At 39.9% G+C, this 22,577-nt stretch overlaps 1 protein-coding gene and 1 long non-coding RNA gene across 13 annotated transcripts in view; one reads left to right on the top strand and one right to left on the bottom strand.

Annotated features, from left to right (window-relative positions):
- The window catches only part of LOC129453480 (uncharacterized), a 163,565-nt gene that overhangs the window by 12,898 nt on the left and 128,090 nt on the right, over positions 1 to 22,577 (top strand). For 2 of the 12 annotated variants that reach the window (XR_012365664.1, XR_012365663.1), the window contains exon 3: positions 5,822 to 5,895. The exons of 6 other annotated variants lie outside the window; for them this stretch is intronic. The gene's annotated coding sequence lies outside the window, so the exon portion shown is untranslated. Of the gene's footprint in view, positions 1 to 5,821; positions 6,150 to 7,842; positions 8,617 to 22,577 lie in introns of those variants that run through there. 4 more of the 12 variants (XR_012365660.1, XR_012365659.1, XR_012365662.1 and 1 more) reach the window with 3 other exon arrangements.
- Positions 958 to 6,273, bottom strand: LOC129453473 (uncharacterized). Its single transcript, XR_012365670.1, has 4 exons — positions 6,134 to 6,273; positions 5,790 to 5,885; positions 5,580 to 5,647; positions 958 to 1,379 (listed from the first exon to the last, which is right to left on the bottom strand). It is a non-coding gene; the product is annotated as an uncharacterized lncRNA (long non-coding RNA).

Below are 22,577 nucleotides of genomic sequence, written 5' to 3'. Positions count from 1 at the left end.
GAATGTGTGGCAAAGCTCATGGGTCATGGCTCACGGCCCGGGTAAGGTACCATGGCTCACGGGTCAGCTAGGAGGGCCCCTTAGCAGAATTTTGCTTAGCGCCGCAGGGAGGCCAGGATCGGCTCTGGTTACTGAACATGCTAATTTCAAAGCAATTGATTAAATAAGCTTGCGCAACTTTACACCCTTGCTAAATAAAAGAGGCGGAGAGCACACGCTTTAGTTTTATAAAAGTTTAAAGTCCCGGCAGAACACTGTGGGTTTGCGTAATAAAAATGTTGTGCACTACATTAAACATTAGCCTACATCAGTATGTTGTCAGTTAAGCATAGTCTTCTTAAAGGTAAGTTGCCAACTAATTTGTGAAGTACATAACTTACTGTAAAGTTAATAAACAATTACCCTATAAGTTTCCTTTTCAATACAAGTCAAATATAATGTTATTCTCGTCAAAACCGCCAATGATTTAAGTTATATATATTTTGTTTTGTTTGTGATTTAAAGTTATTTATAATATGTCAAGTTTACTGTTTTGTGCACTGATATCAGACTCATTTTGGATAATAAAGTTTATTGTTAACTTATTAAACACACATGCCTATATAACATATCTTTGTCAGGTCATTTTAAGTGTTTGATCACATTTGTGAGTTATCATTGCATAAAATCTATTTATTTATATATAGTATATTCTGTTACATTATATGTATATAGTGTACAGTACAGTACTGTAGTATGATATACTGCAGTATTTGTGTACTGTACTATAATATACACCTAAAAAAATATCGGCCGATATATCATTATCATCCTTTTTTAACCCCCTAATATCTGTATCGGCATCGGCCCAAGAAAATGCACATCGGTCGAGCTCTAGTATACTTCATATACCTTCGTATACCCTGCACTACGGCACTGAATCTCACCCGTCTGAATGTTTTTGTGGTCCAGGGTCACATATGTTGGTGAATTATGAGACAAATGAAGAGCCACAACATTTTTGTCAAAAAGCCACTTTATGTAAAGCGTCATGCTTACATCTTTGAATGCAATGATTAACAGTATAGTTTGATTTTCTGATGTTGTACAGTTCTCTCATTATTTTAAGCATGGTGACATTATGTTGAAATTTGCTTTCTGGTGTGTATTATGCTTGTTAATGTGATGGAGAGTAAACAGACGTCTCACATGTAATAATCATTGCTTCATGTAATATAATTCACAAAAGAAAAACTTTAAACTCACAAACACTGAGAACTTGAAGTTATAAAAGAGACTGAAGATGATCAAACAGCTGAATGTTGATCTGAGAATCACAGAGAGTTTGTTTATTGTCCCTTGACTCCTGCATACACCACATCATCCTCTACTGCAGATCTCTGTACACATAAACACACAACATACAAACAAACACATTTAATAACAATCAAATCAATTTATTTTATCATTATTATATTTTCAGAGTAAGATTGACGTGTATGCATTAAATTGGACTAAAGACAATGTGTTAGGTTATAAACAATCTGACATCAGTTTATTATAGATGGATAGATAGATGGGTAGATAGATGGATAGATAGATGGCAGGGTTACCCGCAGAAAATTTGTTAGTTAAGGTGGTAGGGTTGTGCGGGTGCTCGGGGCCGTGGCAATGCCAATCAAAGGGGCGGGGCGTACGCGTCAGGATGAAAATATTTTTATTTAAAACACTCAAATAAAACTCAATTTTGAAAAAACTATGACAGAAAATGAACACATACTAGATTATTAATGAATTAATTGTTTTATCAACTGGCTAGTTATCCTCCAGACAGTGACGGACCATGTATTTCTCTCATTCCGGCCATGTGGCGCGCGTGCCCGCTTGCGGTGTGAAGCACGTCCACGCTATTCTCCGAGATGCACTTGACGGCCTTTTGTGCAGTGAAATTTTTTTGGGACTACCTAGTTAAGGTGGTAGGGTTTCCCAGCTTAGGTGGGCCGCCCGAACTGAAAAGTGCTGCGGGAAACCCTGGATGGGTAGATCAGGGCGTCTGCGCGGTAGTAAAGGGTAGTAAAACAAATCTAACAAATTTAAGGCCCTTCAAAGGTAGTAAAAGGTAACAAATGCACTTTGACTTGGTAGTAATTTTTTTTGCTTAACATTTGTGTCTCCATGTTCTAACTTCATCTAGCATAGTGTGAAAATATATACAGTGCTAACAGGACCTGAGTAAGTCAGAGTTGATAGCAAATATAGTCACCTTATATGAGAGCACACACACTTAACTCGTAGTATTTTCTCATTCGAGGTTACGCGCCCACATCACGTTGCTGCATGCATGGTCAAAAAAGCTTAACATTACACGTATTTAAGCACCACAGTTTTATATTAAGTTATTTTAAAGCATTGAAACACAAACAACAGTGCTATATGCGCACACTGTTTCTGTGTGAGTGGAGCGTGCAAGCCGAGCATCCGCTGCTCATTGAGCTTGTCTGTATTTTTGCTGCTGTATTAGCCTTAAATACACACATGGGTCAAAATTACTGGCTTTTGCAAGTATTCTCATAAACACGATCATTTAGGTTTTAAGAGAAAGTAAACAGCTAAAAGAGAAAACGCATGTGTAACATAAGATTAGATTCGGACTTTGGTCTTAAAGGGGAAGTTACCTAATTTTGCTCCTGTCTGTCACTCGTGTTAATCAAACAGCACTGAGAGAAAATCCTTCATTGCTCTTAACTAAATCACTTTTCTACCTTTAATAAGATTTGTACGTTGAATTGACCTTTCGCCGGCCCCTCCCCCAAAACGGCCATTGTCCAATCACACATCACAGCAACCGTTACTATGCGACCACGTCCGACAAACATTAACGCCCGCGGCGTATGTAAATCGGACACAAGATAAGTTACCCCGAGAGATTGTATGGATTTTACTGATGTCCTGGCATCAGAGAAACAAGTCACACTTTCCTCCTTGATGCCAGTCTTGGAGCACATTAACATTGAGATACTTCAAGATCAAGAGGAAGACTGCAGTCTCACTAAACAAATGAAACGTAATAAGAGAAGACCTGTTAATGCAGACAAGATTTACAGAGGAAATGAAGAATGTTATGAACATATCCAGTTTTGTGGATCCCAGGTTCAAGGGAAACTTTACTGAGAATCTGAATGACACAGTCAAGGAATGCAGTGATGACGCAATGGCACTTGAAGGCATCACATCCAGAGATTCCAGACACAGAAAATCCTACAGCAGCAATCAAATCAAGCACCTTCTCCACCACCACCATAAGAAAATAAAAGATCCTGTCTGGGTTAATACAGCAAATAACCAGTGCAAAGAAGAATAAGTCACTAGCTTCAGGACATGAAATGCCATCAGTCCAAGAAAAACTTGACTAAGAGGTAAAACTGTACTTGTCACTTTCTTCATTTAGTGCTGATGCAGACCCATTGGCTTGGTGGAAAGCAAATGTGGAAGAAATGGCAATGCTTTCAAAAGTGGCCAGAAAATATGTCTTTATCCCTGCAACAAGTGTGCCCTCCGAAAGGTTATTCAGTGCAAGTGGCCATATCCTGTCTCCTCAGAGGTCAAGACTAAGGGCCAATCTCATTTCTCTGTCTTACCCCTTCCCCTTTGTCTGCGTCTTTCCCTTGCCCCTCGAAACCGAGTGAAGGGGAAGGAGTAAGACAGATCGTTCGTCTAAAAAATGAGACACCACTCGATTACCGTTTGCGTCACTTTCCCTTGATGCTAACTGGCTGCTACGTAAACAGACAAGCGTTGACATAAACAAAGAAGATGCCGTTGTGTGGTATCGATTGCCTGAGCTGAGCTCAACAAATAGCGCATAACTTTGCTGCTAGCTAGCATCTTAACTAGCGATTCAAAACAAAAACATTACAATTGTATCCCTACGCCTTGGCCCTAGCCCTCGATCAAACAGAGAATTGAGACGCCACTTCGCCTCACATGAACGCGCAAAACCAAGGGGTAGGGGTAAGAGGAAGGGGTAAAACAGAGAAATGAGACGCACCCTAAGCACTGAGAATGTTAACATGCTTACGTTTCTGCACTTTAATATTAACTGAATGAAATGAAATATCTTCAATTTACAAAAAGGCCCTGATGTAGGTGGGTCCTGGCTGCAGCTACTGACTCCTTGTTTTGTTCCAAAAGGATATGCATAGCTACCTCATTGTTAATTCAAGAGATGTGGATCTTGTTTCTTTTTTTCATTTCCATTGTTCTGTATTATTTTATTACTTGTTTTACCATGTTTCTAAGTTCTTTACTCGGGTACAAAAAAAACAGACTGTGTAAAACATTTTTACAAAAAAAACTTCAGACAGAGGTAGAGCAGCCTTTATTTGTTTTCTATAGGAAAGTATAGCTTAATGTGTAGTTTGTATTAAACTCCAAAGAGATTATTATTATTTATTTTGTTTTATTATGTAATTCAAAAAATTATATTTTTGAATTTTGTGAGTCATTTACTAGTTTGTTTTGGTTGCTGTGTTATTTCTTTTTTAAAAGGCAGCAGTAAATAACAGTTTAAATCCCAAAGTGTGTTTTTGTGATTTTATGCATTTTAGTGTGAGATGTATAAATGCATATTAACCGTGAAAACCGTGTAACTGTGGTTATTTCTTAGATTATAACCGTACCCAAAAAATCTCTCAACAGATAATTGACTTAATTCCTATTATATTAAGTTGGAATCAGATTATAGTTCAAACACAGAGGTCAAAGAAATAAGTTGAAATCTAATAAATGGAATTATTCTTATAATAGCGCTAACACACAAAAGAACACAAGATCCCTTCACCCACGCCATTGGATACCATCTGATGGGTGTCTCCTTACACCTTAGCAATATAATATAATAATATAACAGAATAATAATGGTCATCTAATTAGAATATCCTCAAAAACTTGATTTATTTTACTAATTCCATTCAAAAAGTGAAACTTACTTATAAAAGGCGAGGACTCGCTCTTTGAAGGTCGCAGCCTCCGAAGTCCATGTAGAGAATTGTAATGAGGCGGCCTACGAAGGCCTTACAAGCCTTCAGTTGCGCTGCTGTGATGCAATTGGTCTAAGAATGCAGCCTTTGGAGGTCGCAGACTTTAATTTGGGACACAGCTAAGATCTCTACATTTTTCACTGCAATGTATTTGTATTGTACACGCGCGACCGACGACCACCGGCTGAACCAGTTTAATCCGCTTACCCGCTTCCTATACCTACCGTATCTATCTATCTATCTATCTATCTATCTATATATATATATATATATATATATATATATATATATATATATATATATATATATGTATATAAATATATTAATTTCTCCCAAGGGTTTTTGTCCTTCTAGGAGTTTTTCCCACCGGGTTTTCTCCTAGGGTTTTTTTTCGTCTCAGGGAGAGTCAGCCAACTTTGGCTTAACTTAGCACTTTACTGTATACGTTACATTATTAATACGCTTGCTTGTACGGTTTAACCTTAGCCGCTATATTCTACACGCTATATGCGTGTGTGGCAGTTTTCAGATAATTATATAAACAGTAATGATTAATCTCACCTGTTTATGCTTTTTTCGTTTATGGAATGTTGTTTCTGCATATGTGATCTCATCTTCACCAGTCTGAACTGTTTCAACAACAATCAGAGACACATTAGAAACTTAAACTTGGACCTTAATAATGTATTGATTTAGAGATTATAATTTAGATTTTAATGATTATAATAATAATACTTATTATTAAGCACTTAATTAGTAGTTCATACTTACCCTCTTGATGTGTGTCTTTGTGTTTCCTACAGATGCAGAACATCGAAATTGCCGCTACAATCATCAGAGATCCAGCAGCAGCCCCAGAGATATAATCTAAGAATAGGTCCAATGTTAACACTTTTTTTGACAGTATCACCATTAAACATGTTACATGTACTCACTATAGTAATAACAGTAAATTAGGTATAATTACATGCAAGTAACCTTAAACCAAACACTAACCTTAAAGTAAGTACATGTTGTTAATAATATTACTAGTTATTAATATTAATAGTTTTATAAAATGTATCTGTGTACTGTATCCAGGACACCTTAAAATACAATATAAACCGTTGACTCACATAAAAGACCTGAACATGGCTGACAGAGTTCAGTAATGTTGAGATGTTGAGTTTGGTTTGTGATGGGATTGTTGAGTACGCAGCTGTATGTGTTTGTATCCTGATATTCAACCTCCAGAGATAGAGAGAGTCTGATGTTGAGATCAGACACACTGATGCTGGACAATAAACTGTTTCCTTTGTACCAGGACAGACTCACATCTCTCACATTTAACACTGAACACAATAATAAACAATTTGAGCTTAATGATAATAAAGAACATTGTGATGAGTCTCTGGTGATGACAGGAACGGGCAAAGGAGCTAAACATTATTGAGAACAAAACAAAAAATAAGAATTAATAATATATCAACATTTAGCAAGAGGCACATTGTCAGTTTCTGGTGTCCTACGATCATAAGGCTTCATTTGTTTAAGGAGGTAAACTCTCATGTTTCAAAAATATATTCAGTATCAAATTAATAAATAATTCTACACAACCGAAAAAATGTTTATTATGTTACTTAAATATGTAATTGACAGGACAAACAGTAAATCTTTACTTACCATAGACAGTAACATTGAATCTGTATGGGGCATGTGCTGTATTTCTGTTGATTACTTGATAAAGTCCATTGTGTTGAGTTGTGATGTTTGTGATGGTGAGATCTCCAGTCTGATTATTTAACTGCAGTCTGTCTCTAAATCTCCCATCAAGAACAGTGTCATTTATTTTCACTATATTAGCTGTTTTATTTATTCTGGCTATGAGAGTACCTTTATCACCAAACCTCCACTCGATCACACGAGCACTCTTTAATTCAATATCAGTGTGTAGAGTAACAGAATCTCCCTCCATCACTGACACTGACTTCACTTCATCACCAAACACACCTGAAACACACAAACAGAGACAAATTTACTTAAATCTGTTAATCTGTGTGAAATTAGTTGGTCTATTAAAGTTTTATACAATTAAATTAATTAAACAATTACAAATGTACATTTGACGACTAGTTGATTAAACAAATGTCCATGAATAATAAAACAAGTTAACAGCTTACCCACTGGAGACCTGAAGCATAAAGAGTAAAAAATCAACATGAGAAACATTTTCTTCAACAGTTCAGCGCTGTGTGTTGTGTTGTGAATCGTGTACGTTCAGATTCGACACCATTCTAGTTTAACACAAATCTTGTCTGATCGACTGAGCATGTGTCCTTTACTTCCTGTTTTACAGCAGTCTTGTGTTTCTCAGTTTCCATTCAGCTGTATTTCATCCTATAAATAATATTGCATTGACATCAAACCTCCAGGATTCCAGTTTTTATTGCACTAAAGAGTTTTTTTTTTTTTTGACAGGTTCAGTAAAACGTTAAATGTTTTTGTGTTTGTTGCTTTAAAAAATAGATTTGTTACTCTTACCCTGACCCCAGAGTAAACTGAGCAGACTTCATGTACAGGCCAGTAATTGTGTCAATTTTGGATTTACAGCTGTAGTGTTTGGAAATTTAGTGTCAGATAGACTTTCAAGGCTTTAGCTGAAAGGCAGTTTTTGCAGCATGTTTCATTTAAGAGATTTATTAATCTAAGAAGTGATTCATGAGATCACTCCCTGTTTGAAGTAGCGTGTGAAATATGTACTTTGTTGAGCCTACAATATTTTACAAACATACTGTACAAAAAGACTGAAGATCTTTAATCTGTGTGAATCTGTTTGTGTGTGCAGGTGTGTTTGGTGATGAAGTGAAGTCAGTGTCAGTGATGGAGGGAGATTCTCTTACTCTACCGTATGTTGATTCTTATTTCTGTTCTTCAGCTCATCTACCCATCCCTGTCATCACTACACAAAACTCTTCATCATCAGAAACATCATCATGTGTGTTGTTGTGTTCAGTGATGAATGTGAGAGATGTGAGTCTGTCCTAGTACAAAGGAAACAGTTTATGTCCAGCATCAGTGTGTCTGATATCAACAACAACATCTCTCTTCATCTGGAGTGTCTGGATGAATCTTACAGATGTGTGGTGAACAATACCATTAGTAATCAAACTCAACATCACTCATCTCTGTCAGACGAGTTCAGGTACAAAAACTGTGATTATTGGTGTTTTTTCACTGTGCTAATCTGACCTTTCTAGAGGTTAATCATTCATTCACTTATACGCAGTGATGTTGATAGAGCATTTGTTGAAACACACGTTTCATATAGTTTTTTTCAGACTGTTTTTGCTGTTGTTATGTTTCTGAAGCTGTTATCCGATTGGTTCTCTCCACTCTGGTGGGTGTGGCTACTGTAGCTGTTTTAGTTTATGACATCAGATCCAGAAGAGCTGAACAGAAGAAAGGAGTTCAGACATCATCATCAGACCATCACTGATAAATTTTACATTTTGATATGTAGTTGTAGTTATGGCCATAGATATGTATAAAGGCTAGAGGTGTTACGCCAAAGTCTCTTACGTCATCGCCTGGCGGCCATCTTGCCACGGGCGGCTCCCTCACTCGTAGCATTGTGTTTTAGTGATCCATGTGCTTTTAAATGACCATAACTTACTAAATTGTCTACCAGTTTTCAAATGGTTTGGTTTCTTACAAACGTTATTAACGTGGCTATAATTCTGGATGTTTTAACATGTTTCATGAAAAAATTTTTTTTTTTAGTTGAAGTATGCAGTGTCATAGGTACATCTTTGACATTTATAACAAACCAACCGTTTGAAAATCGGTAAACAAATAAGCAAGTTATGGTCATTTAAAAGTACCTGCACCATTAAACTCAATGCTACGAGTGAGCGAGCTGCCTGTGGTAAGATGGCCGCCAAATGCGGACGTTAAACTCAATTGGCCAGCAGCGTGGGCGAGACATCTAGCCTTTATACATATCTATGGTTATAGCTTTCTAGTGTTATTGCCAAGGATGTAATTTTGTCAAATATAAATTTTGACTTATTATATGTTTAGCACAGAGTCCATAACTTGATTTTATGTAAATGATTTTTGTTGCAATGTTTTGTTGTTGTGGTTTTTAATGTAGTAATTGAGTATTTTTCAGAGGCATCAAGTTAAAAATGAATATATCTCAATTCAATATTTCATATCTGTGTTTTTTTGTAGCTGTACAACAAAGTCAAAGTGTCATACAGTTTACCTTTATACAGGTAAAGTTTAAAACTATTTAAAGCAACATGATCTCACGGCAAGTCGTGTTATAGTCACAAAAAATGTGATTAATTGATGCGTGTCCATGACACGAAATTCATCTTTAACGTCTTTTGTCACTCGAACAAATTTCAGTAAATCGTTTTTAATGTCTGTGGCACGACTGTCTTTTTCATGTCATTTTGTGTATTCTCACCCCCCCACCCCCTATTTTTAAATCACTGTCGGTTGGGGTTAGATTTGGGTTAGAATGTACTTTTATGTATTGGTTTTTAAATGTGTTTCTTCCGCTTTTGAAACTATTCTCACTTGGAGTTGGGGTTAGATTTGGGGTTTGGGTTAGAATGTACTTTTATGTTTTGGTTTCTACGTGTTTTTCTTCCGCTTTTAAAATATCCTCGTCTGGAGTTGGGGTTAGAGTTGGGGTTTGGTTTAGGACGTCTAAAAATGTAAAGGAAAGTGAGTCTAACCCCAACCCCAGGCCACAATGGTAATAAACAATACATAAAATGACACAAAAAGCCGAATTTCATGCCATGGACATGGCCCCGACTCCATTTTTGCACTCCGCCTTTACAGGCAGGGTCCATGATCTCTGAAAGCCAATGTTGACATTTGAAATCACCTAAACAAACACACCCTTACCCCAACAGAATCTGGACCTTCTTTTGATAGACCCGCCCCACACATATGCAACCCGGCAAGGATGTTGGTTAGTAGACACGCCCCTTACTGCTGATTGGCTAAAAGTGTGTTTTGGTAGTCGGCCGATTCCCTTTTACAAAGTGTTTTTCAAACATCGTGCACTTCGCCTTTAAAGGCAGGGTCCATGATCTCTGAGAGCCAATGTTGACATTTGAAATCACCTAAACAAACATGCCCTTACCCCAATAGATTATGGACCTTCTTTTGATAGACCCACACATACACAACCCAGGCAACAATGTCATAAATGAGTGATTGCTACACTAGCAATACCACCTAAAACCAAGCTGGGAGACCAGCTTAAACCAGCCCTGCTGAAAAAACAATAAAACCATTACAGGCAATTCTAATGGTTTTATTGGGAAATTTATTGGTTCTAATGGAATGTGGCCCAAAACACACTACAGTGTATTGTTTTTTGTTGGTCTCTAATTGTATGTATTGGTTCTAATGGTTCTATGTATTGGTTCTAATGGAATATGGCCCAAAACACACTACAGTGTAGTGGTTTCAATGGTAAAAGCTAATGGTTCCTATTGATATTTTACTGGAAACCATTACAATTTTCTGTAATGGTTTTATTGTTTTTTTCATGCTGGTCTTAGCTGGATTTTGGGGTATAACCACAAAATAACCATTGTAATTAATACACCAAAAAACAACTTGGTTACTGCACTTTTTCCACAATAAAACCATTGTTAATTTTTTAAGGGTGTTGTGACAAGCTTTGCATCCTGCGCCCACAAAAAAGAAGTCACTGTGCATGAAAGGAAGATAATATAACACACAATTCAATTATTCAAATTATTCAACAATTCAAAGTCACTTAAAGCAAAATAATATTAATCATAATATTAAAAATAGGAAGGAATATGCTATATTTATGAGATTAGGAATGGGACATATATTCTCAATTTAACTAATTATTTCATGGGCAAACACAATACAGGTGTTTGTGATGTGTCTCAGGAAATGAGGAGAATTTGGAGCATGTTTTAATGAGATAAGGTGTCAGCAGAAAATAATACTTTATATTAGGTATTACAGAATGGGTGATATTTTAAATAAATGGACAAAAACGACAAGGTAATAATAGCAATAACGAGGTTCTTAAAAACACTGCGTTAATCATTGCCAAGCATTATGCAGCATCAGCGTCATCATCTCCAGTACGAGGCGGTCTGCACCTGCACCAGAGAAGAAGAAGATGCTGCTCGTCTCATTTATAATAAGAATTGTTTAGATAATTTAATGTTTTTTTATTACTATTTCGATATTAGTGAGGTGTATATATGTTTAGATGAGTTGAGATTTGACGTTGTTATTCGCTGTCAGTCAGTGTGTTTAGGGCGTGACGTTGACAAACACTCAGTCAGAGATCTAAAATAACGGTAACGTTACTTGAACAACATTAACATGAAGACGATATATCTACTGTGTATTATATTTTTATTCATCAACGGTAAGTTAATTTATCAACATATATTCCATACTTTCACTTTCGCTTCTATTTAAATGCGTCTGTATATACGTTTGAATTAGCCAACGCGCTTAATAATAACAGATTTGGAGAGCCATTTCAATATTTCTTCGCTGTTATGCTAATATATTTTTTAAAACTGTTGTTGATTTTTAGCTGTTTCTTACGTGATGGTCAGATCGATATAACGCAGTAGAGCTCCTGACTAAAAACATGATATTTACATTATCACCCTAGGATTCTTATAAAAATGTTATCTCTCACTTTTTTTGTAAACAGATGTGTTTGGTGATGAAGTGAAGTCAGTGTCGGTGATGGAGGGAGATTCTGTTACTCTACACACTGATACTAAACTACAGAGAGATGATCTGATACTATGGAGGTTTAAAGATGTAAATGACCCCATAGCTACACTTGACAGAGCAGACAATAAAATCTCATTTGGTACTGATGTGAGATTCAAAGGCAGACTGAAGCTAAGTGCCCATACTGGTGATCTCACCATCACAAACATCACAACCCAACACTCTGGAGATTATCAACTAGACATTAATGGAGATCATATTACAACAAAGAAATTCAATGTTATTGGTGAGTCTTAAACCTTTACTTTAGTATTTGTCTTAATCATTGTTGGAAAGTCTCAATCTGGATGTGCCTTACACATCTTGAAATGTAAAGCTGTTGCTCTTTGATCGGCCTCTGTTGCAGTACAAGTTATAAACCTCACCCTCTCCATGCAATTAAATGGGACAACAAAACAATCTCGCTTATATTAAGCATTATATGTGTATATTATAACAAAATGAGTAAGCACACGGCTTCCGCCATCATCATTGTAGTCAGCTCGCCTTACACACTCTTGCAGTAATACATGAAATCTGATACCTGCTGCACTTTGATATGATGCACGTTTATATAGGCTGAATTCAGGCAGCAGAAGACACATTCAGTTGTAGTGTCTGCTCTCTCTAACAAAACTAAATTATTTAATTGCAAAGAAAAATCAAAATGAGAGCAAGTGATCTAATCAGTAACGGTACATTCACACGGGGCGTAAGCGTTAACGATTCCAATTCACTTTTAATTGGTGACGTCATGCATTGCCGAACTGAATTGTGGATCTGTCGGCGCCGGGTCATGGCCATTGCTCACGGCAGAAGTTGAACATTTCTCAATCTTTCAAGCAGCAACGTGTGCGTCAGCCAATCAGGAAATAACCTAGGCAGAGCCTGCTAATTATGTTAAATGAAGGCCAGAGCATGTGTAGCGGCCACTGTGATTGGCTGTTGGCCACGCTTCAGACAAGCCTTCCGTCAAGTGTTAACGCTTCTGTCCCGTGTGAATGTACCGTAAGAGGTTAAAGCACCTTGGGCCCTATTTTAACGATCTAAGCGCATTGTCTAAAGCGCACAGCGCAACGTCTAAATGGGCGTGTCCGAATCCACTTTTGCTAATTTAACGACGGCAAAAATGGTTTGTGCGCCGAGCGCATAGTCGAAAAGGGTTAGTACAATTTTTTAAATGAAAAATGGGAGTATTTTGGGCTTAACGTGCAATAAACCAATGAGAGTCTCAGCTCTCATCCCCTTTAAAAGCCTGTTGCGCTGGCCCTATGTCTAATACCTATTTAGATGACGGACTTTGTAAACTGAAAAACTAAGAAGATCCCCAGTTTAAGATTAATGTTAAATAATTGTGTTGTTTATAGTTGCTTTAAATGTATGGCTATCCAATATCATCAAAAAATTATGTACAAGTATGAAAGAAAAGGTTTGTACTGTAAAAATACTTTATTCGTAACAAACAGGAGATAAAGAATTTACAAACGGCTCTCCTTTCAGCACTTGGACAGCGTCACGAGATTTTTTAAGCATTACTTTAAAATGTTTCTCATCTCACCATATCCACAGGTACAGAGTCATCATATACAATAAACCCGTGAGGTAGCATTTAAAAAAAAACATTTAAAAACAGATGCATTTTGTTTAAAACAAAGCATTCATTTACTTACCAGGCTGCAGATGAAGCAGCTCTTTGTGCCTTCTAACGTCTCATAATTAGTCCTCATTTATGTCCAAGAGACTCAATAATAATCTTTTACATTCAATCCTTTAATCTTTCATATTTAAAAGTGTTTTTGTGCTGCTGCGCATTCATGTATGTGTTAAGCAAACCCGTGTTGTCGTCCCGTTTAGGCGCATATTAGCTACTAATGCGCTCTTTAAATAATAAAAAAATATATTGCCTCAAAATAGCAACACACCAACAATGCGCCTGAACACACCTCGTTTTCAGACCAGAACGCCCATGGGCGCAAAAGGGGGCACAAATGCATTTGCTATTTAAACAATGCGGCGCTGAACGTGAAAATTATAATTGCGCCGGGTGGAAAATAGCAAATGACACTTGCATTGCGCTGCATTGCGCCGGGTGTAAGATAGAGCCCCTTGTATCACCGGTTACACTGACTATAGCAACAAGTCTAGTTGTATTTAACTTACCTTAGAGGGTTTTCACGACGCGTCATCAGAGCGGTAGTCGCCATATTGGAGGCACTCCGCATTTCAACAGAGCACAGGCACTGAAGTATATTCCGAACGTCGTCAAGGAAAATGGCTAATTATTGCCGTGTTTGAGATTGTACCATTAGGACAGTTTGAGAACAACATTTGGAATATTATCGACTTCCAAAAGTTATTAAAAACCAGGGAAAGGGATGCAAGAAATTATCAGAGGAGGCGCTTGTGGTTGGCAAAGCTCAAGAAAAAGAGTACTATTGTATTAGAAATATGCTTCAAGTACATAAAATATAAAACAAGTATGCTTCTACTTCTTGTGCCTTATTTAAAGAGTATTTAATATGTACTTTTAGTGTTTGCACAAAATGTACTTAAACACAACAAAAATTTGCGCTGCAATGCCTTAATGCCAGTGTGCTTAATTGCTCATAACAAATTTTCTATTGTAATGAAAATAATATTTTTAATAGTAAATGGTAAAACAATTATTGCTTTTATTGTTTTACTGTGTGTTTATTTTTTACTGTAAAGCACTTTGGTAGGACACTGGCTATTTTAAATTTGCTATATAGATAAAGCTGACATATTTATATAAATAAATAAATATGATATATTTATCACATATGGGCTTGGCATGAAAACCAGGTAGTTGACTAACTTATATCGGGATATGCAACTGAAGAAAGAATCGCCGGGTCGTCACGGATCTAAGAAGAGGGAGCTAACTCGTATCTGCTGCTGCACCGCCTATAAATTGTAATTTCTTGAAATATCGTGCCTTTTCTTGTGCTCCAAGTCCTTCCCTATATGCCTTTGTATCTTGGACGCGTTTTCTGTTGTTTAGACATGTCTACATTCACTTAAAGTTTCCAAAGCGCACAATACTCCATTGTGCTCCGTTCAGATCTTTACACCGAGTGCCTCCACAATGGCCGCGCATCCGGGTTACCGCCCAGATCGTGACGTCGGTGAAAACCCTCTATTTTAGAAAACCAGTTAAATGAGACCTTCAAGAAGCGTGGTTAAATTGGGCGCGCATGCTTTGGCTGTAAGTTTGATGCCTCTGGGCTCCGTGAACGATTCCTTATGTGCATGCCCTGGCTCAGAAACTGATGAATTCAGCATTCCAAAGCAAATTTGCGCAGCTGTCGCTCTCTGTGCTGTGCATGATAATGTCAACATATTTTAAAAATAAAATATACTGCGTTGCGTTGTTTTTTTACATCCTCTTCAGGGTTTCCCGCAGAAAATTTGTTAGTTAAGGTGGTAGGGTTTGGCGGGTGGGCGGGGCTGAGGACGTGGTAATCAAAAGGGTGGGGCGTATCCGTCATGAGGAAAATTTAAATATTTTAATAAAATAAATAAATAAAATATTTATTTTTAAAACACTCAAATAAAACTTAATTTTGAAGAAACTTTGACAAAAAATGAACACATACTAGATTATGAATGAATTAAATGTTTTTGCCTCTAATGGGAATAGATGCGTGATGAAGTGAAACTAAAGGGTTAATAAACACAAACTAAAGCAGATGTTGTAGAACGTCTGGTGAACAATGATAGATAGCGCAACAATGGTAAAAACTGAATATTTCCCACTATTACATTAATTACATTATTTTAGAGGAGTGTAACTACTGTAGCATGTAAATAATGCACATAAATAAAGTGAGCAGACCGCTCAACAATTATATCGAATCAACAGGCACGTGAAACCTAGCAGGTTGCTCAAACAACAAAATCACCAGCTAACTTACTTTAAAATTGCAAGAACTATAGACGAATGCAATAGCAGGCTTTAAGAACCCCAAAACATAAGTCCACTTAAAGTTCTCACAAACACGCATTTTATCAACTGGCTATCCTCCAGAGATGACGGACCACGTCTTATCTCATTTCGGTCATGTGGTGCGTGTGCACCATGCGGTGTGAAGCGCGTCTGCGGTATTCTGGAGTGTTTCATCAACTGGCTAGTTATCCTCTAGACAGTGACGGTCCGGACCACGTCTTTCTCATTTCAGCCGTGTGGCGTGCGTCCCTGCTCGCGGTGTGATGCGCGTATGCGCTATTCTCCGAGATGCACTTGACGGCCTTTTGTGCAGCGATTTTTTTTATTTTTTTGATGACCTAGTTAAGGCGGTAGGGTTTCTAAGCTTAGGCGAGCCGCCTTAAAGTAACACTATGTAGTTTTGTTACCTTTAAATAATGTCTCTAAAATTATTTTAGTGATAGAACAACTTTTAACTGGACAAATTGTACTGTTGCTGCAATCTGAGCAGCCTCCTAGCTGCTACAAGCACACTCTGAAAGTGGCGGTGGAGGGTAGAGCACACAGCCCCGCCCCTCCCCTTGTCTGCAGAAGAGTGTCTGATACCAGGCACTGTTGCGCTTTTCAACCACATGGGGGAGCTGTAAGTAATTTTTACATGGAAACTACATAGTGTTGCTTTAACTGAAATATGCTGCGGGAAACCCTGCTCTTGTACGTGCACATTAATTGGTGATGATGTGAGATTGCGCACTTTTCAAGTGAACCGTCCAGCATGAGCTACAGTGTGCACTACAGAGCAGCGGGAAAGTTATGCCGCTTTTTTATTGAAAAGTACTGAACGTTTGGGTCGTGTCAGCTTACTTTTTGGAGCTTTTCCGCTGGGTTCAGTATGTCGTACCCAGTACTTTTTTAATTAGACCGCGCAATGATTAACATGACCATGGCAGATGAAAACTCAATTCAGTTTTATTTATATAGCACTTTTCACAACTGTGTAATCGTTTCAAAGCATTTTTACATTAATAAAAGCAGGAGCAAACAATCAGGGGACAACAAAAGTAGCAGTGGCTAAGATTAAATAATGTAACGTATAGAAGAAGGTTCTAAGTTAAAGGCGGAGTGCACAATTTCTGGAAAACACTTAGAAAAAAGGAGTCGGGGTGACTAACAAAACACACTTGTAACCAATCAGCAGTAAGGGGCGTGTCTTCTAACCGACATCTTTGCCTGGGTTGCGTATGTGTGGGGCGGATCTATCAAAAGAAGGTTCAGATTCTATTGAGGTAGGGGTGTGTTTGTTTAGGTGATTTTAAATATCAACACTGGCTTACAAACATTGTATAAGTACTCCGCCTTTAAGCCAATGTCAGCTGACTTCCTAGGGGTTGAAAAACTCCTAGGAGAAAAAAACCCTAACATTTTTAGGGAAAAAAGTTATTTGTAGAAAAATCCCTAGAGAGAGAGACAGACATAGCTTATTGTATTTAATTCAGGACTCTTTTTTAGCATGAAATAATCATTGGCGAAATTAGATAATGCTTGGATGTCAAAGAAAAAAACATTTCATGTATATTCATTGCCACATACTTTCAAGAAATGTTTGTATTTGTGTAAATATTTCTTACCACTGTCACTTTCAGCTTGCTCACTGGAATTTAAGGCTATGTCCACACGAAGCCGGTGCATTCCCTATCCGATAATTTTTTTTCCTCGCTCTAAAAAAAATAATCCGTAAACACGAAACCACTGAAACCGGTGTAGTATATATGCCGGACCAGTATGGGGCGCTGTAATTCTGCTACAGATATACACTATACACGGAGAAGAAGACTTTGAGCATGCGCATAACCAACGTATGGTGTTGTCCATTATCGCTTGTTGGTAAGGGTGTCACGATTTCGATTTTAAATCGAAATCGATCGAAATTAATTCACAGCTTCGAACTTCGAATTAAAAAAATGGGATCGTCGATGCTGCCACGCCCCCATTTCACGTCAGGTCGGCTTGCCAAGCGAGGAAAAAAACTCTCAGAGATGCCTTTTAAAAACATCTGTCCAGCGGAACGCGATCATATTTTAACACGAGGGATGCTACAACTTCTTGAAATGCATATCATAAACAGGATTACCAGTGATCTGACTTTGGACAGAGTGCAGCTCTCTGCACGTGCGCGATAGTGAGATAGGCGCAAAGATGCAGCGGGTTAACTTATATTTTAAACAAAAGGATAGTTTGCCTCAGCTTGCATGAAACGCATAAAACTGAACAAATACATAAGGATTACTACTTTAGTTTATGTTCAGACTTCAGATGCGCGGATGGACTATTATTTCATCCGCAACCGCATAAAAAAACTCATCATCCGTCCACCATCCATGCGCACCAACGTTTCTGACCAGTTTTCAAAACTGCACCCGCCCGCCATCCGCTGACTGGGCGATGCAAGGCGCTGCTGATGACAGCTGCGAGACTAGAAACCTCTTGAATATCAGCAGTGAACTCCGTCTTCTATCGGCGCACAGGGACAAAAATAAATAAATAAATAGCCTAAATTAAACGCACGAATTACATAGCCTGCACTGGTGTCATCCTGATTTACCACGTTGTAAAACTTATTCCAGGCAACCCTTTCTGACATTCTATTTCCTTTGTTTTTAATTCTCATTTTTTGAGTTTGCCACGTACCTCCTTCGCCAGCGTTGATAAGAGCTGTGTCAAAATGCATCCTCAACGAATGGATCCTTAACAGCCGAGGATATCCCAAACAATTAATAGCTTTATTAAATAAAGGTGTGTATTTATTAGAAAACTTTTTCTTGTCACTGTTTTAGTATTGTAAGTTATGTTTTGTGTTAATATTATTCTGTTTATGTTGCGTATATTTCTAGGTTGATTATTTGATATGCTGTTGAATAGATTAATCTACATCAATGTGTCATATGTTCTAAAATAAATTAATATTTTTCTGCTTACACATTTATTTTAAAAAGTCAGAAATGTCTCCGCTGTTTTCTGCTGACAGGCGCGGTGGGCGCTACTGGGGGCGTGTGCAGCAGGTGACGCAAATTTTGGGTCCTCAGAAGGCTAGTGTTAGGACGTCAGTTTGATTGGTTGCTTTGTTTCTGTGTTTTCATTGTCTGTGTTTATGTTTTACAGCTCTGCTCATGCGCGTCTGTCGTTTGGGTTCTTCATCAGCGTGATTTCCTACACCTGCGTCACCACACCTGTTAATTATTTACCCCTCGTTTGGTTTGCTATATTAGTGCCCTTAGTCTTTTGTTCCCCGCGAGTTCGTCATTGTATGTGCCTTGCCAATTCTCCTGTCCTGTCTTGTCTAGTCGGTCTAGTACCCAGTATTATATAACTCCAGTTATCTGTTCATTTAGTTAATTTATTTATCTTACTAGTCTAGTTATTACTCATAGCTCCAGTTTATTTCTTTAGTTATTTTCCGTATTTTACCTGAGTTCTCTGCTGTCACCATCTGCCAGGTTACCCTCTGCTCTGCTATCTCTGAGTGCTTGACATCTCACTCTCCGCTGCAGCTTCGGCTGTTGTGCTGCCCGAGGCGCTGTCCAGCGTACCTACACAGGGTCTGAAGCCGCGGTCCGGCAAGCTCGGTTAAATTCTCCGTGGAAGTTAAATCATTCACCCTGTCATCGCGCAGTGGATTACTCACCCTGACATAGCTCTGTGGATCTGTCACCCTGTCTACAAGCAGTGGATTTCTCAGCTGGCCTTCGCTCATTGAAACTCTCACCCTGTCTACGCACAGCGGATAATCTCACCCTGTCTACGCACAGCGGATAATCTCACCCTGTCTACGCACAGCGGATCTTTCTCTATCTTTGATTTATTCTCTTCTTTATTCACCCAAGCTCAGCCTTGTGGACATTGACTGCCTTTAATAAATTATTATTTTTCTGCAATTGGATCCTGTCTCAGTCTCCCTCTGTAGCCCCTGACAGACGAACTCGCCATCTAAATGGATCCAGCAGATGTCGAGTCAGTGCGCTCTGCCATCGCCCAGCAGGGAGCCTGGTTGGGTCAGCACACGGCACAGATAACCTCAGCGTCCCGTGAAGTCGAGGATCTTTCGTCTCGTTTCACTGAGCTTAGCGCTCAGCTCGACCAGGTCCGTCGAGAGGTCAGTCAACCCCGCCAGCCTCTGGAGGCGGAACCCCATGCCACCAGCCCTCCGCCGTATGACGGCGATCCCAACTCTTGCCGGGCATTTCTTTCCCAGTGTTCCTTAGTGTTTGCCCTTCAGCCTCGACGATATGCTACTGAACAGACCCGAGTAGCTTTCTGTATTACCCTGCTCACCGGGCGAGCGCGTGAGTGGGGCACTGCGGTCTGGGATGCCCGCGCACCCTGCTGTCAGTCTTTCGATGCCTTTCGGCGTGAGATGGAAAAGTTGTTTGACCGGTCGGTTCAGGGTGACGCTGCAGCCGCCCGTTTAGTGCGTCTGGCTCAGGACAGACACTCAGTCACGGATTACTCCATAAAGTTCAAGACTCTGGCTACAGCGTGCGGTTGGAATGACTCAGCTCTACGTGCCCAGTTTGTTGACGGTCTCAATGATGAGATCCAGGATGAAATCGCTACCCACGATCTGCCTAGTTCTCTCGACGATATCATCGAGCTCGCGCTCAAGGTTGAGGCTCGGATGCTTCTTCGCCAACACCGCCGCACGCTGCTTCACCGGGTTCTTCAGAATGAGTCGGTCAGTTCTACCACGCCCACCTCGTTGTCTTCACTCACTGAGGCTGAACCCATGCAGCTCGGTCGCATGCGTCTCTCTCAAAAGGAGAGAGAGCGACGTCTACTAAATTCTCTCTGCCTCTACTGTGGCAAGCTGGGGCATTTCGCTAAAGGGTGTCCGTTAAAAGATCCAGCCCGCCGGTGAGACCGGGAGTCCTGGTGGGCGTGGCTACTGAAGAAATCTCCCCTGTCTCTAGCTCTCATCTGCCGGTTATTCTGTCCTTTGGGGGCGTGGATCATCCCACCTCGGCTCTTCTCGACTCCGGTGCCGAGGGTAATTTCTTGGATGAGGAGCTGGCTCGCTCTTTGGGCATTCCCGCTGTTCCCCTCAAGATTCCTCTCGTGGTTTGGACTCTCAAAGGGCAGCAGACGGCGCAGGTCACTCACTGTACACCCCCGGTTAGTCTTTTTGTTTCCGGCAACCACCGTGAGGAGATTGTGCTGTACCTTCTAGGCTCTTCTCTTTCGCCCATCATTTTGGGTCATGCCTGGTTGGCACAGCACAATCCTCACGTGGATTGGCGTAATAGTGTTATTTTATCTTGGTCATCGTCATGTCATGTGTCTTGTCTTGGTGCTGCTTCTTCTGGTTCTGTTTCTTCTGTCTCTCAGGTTTCTGCAGCCGATCTGACCGGGGTCCCGGCGGAGTATGGAGATCTTCATCAGGTGTTCAATAAAGCCCGGGCCACCTGCCTTCCTCCCCACCGGCCGTATGATTGCGCTATCGATCTCCTCCCAGGCACTTCTCCGCCTAAAGGTAGACTTTTTTCTTTGTCCGGTCCCGAGAGAGAGGCTATGGACCGTTATATTAATGATTCCCTTCGTGCCGGTCTTATCCGTCCCTCCACTTCCCCTGCGGGGGCAGGTTTCTTTTTTTGTTAAAAAGAAAGACGGCTCCCTACGTCCATGCATTGATTACAGAGGTCTCAATGACATTACCATTAAGAATAGGTATCCCCTGCCTTTAATGTCGTCGGCCTTTGAATTATTGCAGGGAGCGCGCGTCTTCACCAAATTAGATCTGCGCAATGCTTACCATCTGGTGCGCATTAGGGAGGGAGATGAGTGGAAGACAGCTTTTAATACACCTTCCGGACACTTTGAATATTCCGTTTTACCGTTCGGGCTTTGTAACGCTCCGTCTGTCTTCCAGACTCTGGTTAATGACGTGCTGAGAGACATGATCAATAAATTTGTGTTTGTGTACATTGATGATATTCTCATCTTTTCTCCGTCTATGCAGGTACACACTCAGCATGTTCGCAGAGTTCTCCGGCGTCTTCTTGAGAATCAGCTCTTTGTTAAGGCGGAGAAGTGCGAGTTTCATAGGGATTCGGTTTCGTTCCTTGGTTTCGTTATTGCCGCGGGCGAGATCCGTCCAGACCCTTCTAAGATTAAGGCGGTAGCCGAGTGGCCAGTCCCCGACACTCGTAAGGAGTTGCAACGGTTTCTGGGTTTTGCCAATTTTTATCGGCGATTCATTAGGAACTTTGGTCAGATTGCTAAACCTCTCACTGCTCTCACTTCCACTAAAGAATGTTTCCGTTGGAATAATGACGCTCAGGAGGCCTTTGATAATTTAAAGTCCCGGTTTATCTCTGCTCCTGTTCTTTCTATTCCAGATCCGAAGGCTCAGTTTATTGTGGAGGTAGATGCTTCTGATGTCGGGGTAGGCGCCGTACTTTCTCAGCGGTCTGCGAGGGACGGAAAGGTGCATCCTTGCGCTTTCTTTTCTCACCGGTTGAGCCCTGCTGAACGAAACTACGACATAGGTAACCGGGAGCTGCTGGCGGTTCGATTGGCTTTGGGTGAGTGGCGTCACTGGTTAGAGGGGACCTCAGAGCCCTTCTTGGTTTGGACGGACCACAAGAATTTGGAATATGTCCGTTCAGCCAAGAGGGTGACTTCGCGGCAGGCTCGTTGGGCACTGTTCTTTGACCGTTTTAACTTTACTCTCTCGTACCGGCCAGGTTCAAAGAATACAAAGCCTGATGCCCTCTCTCGCTTGTTTGGTGATCCTGACGTCGAGAGGGATGAAACCATCCTCCCTGAGGGGCGGG

This window comes from Misgurnus anguillicaudatus, chromosome 23 (assembly GCF_027580225.2).
Source record: "Misgurnus anguillicaudatus chromosome 23, ASM2758022v2, whole genome shotgun sequence".
NCBI classification, from domain to species: Eukaryota; Metazoa; Chordata; class Actinopteri; order Cypriniformes; family Cobitidae; genus Misgurnus; species Misgurnus anguillicaudatus.
This window is presented reverse-complemented; position numbering and strand designations above follow the sequence as displayed.